Source organism: Vombatus ursinus, unplaced genomic scaffold (assembly GCF_900497805.2).
Source record: "Vombatus ursinus unplaced genomic scaffold, bare-nosed wombat genome assembly UNPS02014801.1, whole genome shotgun sequence".
NCBI lineage: Eukaryota > Metazoa > Chordata > Mammalia > Diprotodontia > Vombatidae > Vombatus > Vombatus ursinus.
This window is the reverse complement of record NW_020954579.1, coordinates 1415186-1416583: the sequence shown is the minus strand read 5'-3', so window position 1 is coordinate 1416583 and position 1398 is coordinate 1415186.

Below are 1398 nucleotides of genomic sequence, written 5' to 3'. Positions count from 1 at the left end.
TTCCTGGGAGATTGCCTCTTTTCTTATCTTCTCCATAGGTTCTAGAGGACTGGTCCAACCAAGAAATATTTGGAATCACAGAATGCTAAAGCTAGGAGGGACCTTGGAGATTATCTGATCCAATCTTCTCATTTTACAAAGGAGGAAACTGAGGTGCAAAGAGAGGAATAATTTGTTCAAGATCCCACAGTTAGAACTGAACGTAATGGAGATTAGAGAAGCAAAAGGCACAGGACAGAAAGGATGTATCTACGGGGCAGGATTCATGAGGGAGGAGGTTTTCGGGAAGGGACTTCAGGATCAGAGCAAGCCTAATAAATGGAGGACAGAACAGTTAGACTTTTGCCAACATGCTACCTCACTGATGAAGGAATTATTTTTTTTTTATTTTCACATTAGTCATGTTGTAAAGAAGAATTAGAACCAGTGGGAGAAACCACAAGAAAGAAAAGAGAAAGAGAGAAAGAGAGCAAATAGTATGCTTTGATATGCATTCAGACTCCATAGTTCCTTCTCTGCATGTGGATAGCATTTTCCATCATGAGTCTTTTGGAGTTGTCTTAGATCCTTGCATTGCTGAGAAGAGCTAAGTCTATCAAAGCCAGTCATCACACAATGTGGTTATTACTGTGTACAACATTCCCCTGGTTCTGTTCACTTCACTTGGCATCAGTTCATATAAGTCTTCCCAGGTTTTTCTGAAGTCTGCCTGCTCATCATTTCTTATAGAACAATAGTATTCTGTTACATTCATATACCACAACTTGTTCAGCCATTCCCCAATTGATGGGCATCCCTTCGATTTTCAATTCTTTGCCACCACAAAAAAAGAGCTGCTATAAATATTTTTTACGTGGAGGTTCTTTTCCCATTTGTATGATCTCTTTGAGATACAAACCTAGAAGTGGTATTGCTGTGTCAAAGGGTATTGTACAGTTTTATAGCCCTTTGAGCATAGTTTTTTCTTTCTCTTTTTCATTTGATGGAGGAATTATCACAACAGAACTTTACAAATAGCCAGAACTCTATGTATAGATTATCCATAGGTAATGAAGCAGTTCAGTGTAGTATATAGGGGCACTAGACATAGAGTCAGAAAGACTTGGGTTCAAATTCCACCTCAAACACTTACTAAATGTGTGACCTTGGCCAAATCACTTTATTTATCCTCACCTCAGTTTTCTCTCTGTTAAGATGAAGAGATTGGACTCAGCAGCTTCTAAGGTTCCTCCCAGCTCTAAATCTCTAATCCTATGATCCAATGGTTCCCAGGTGAAATCAAGCATCCCTTCAATGAAAAGAGGTTTTGTTTAATGAGTCTCCTCGTGAGCCACACTCACAATTGGTGTTTCTAGTACACACACACACACACACACACACACACACACACACACACAC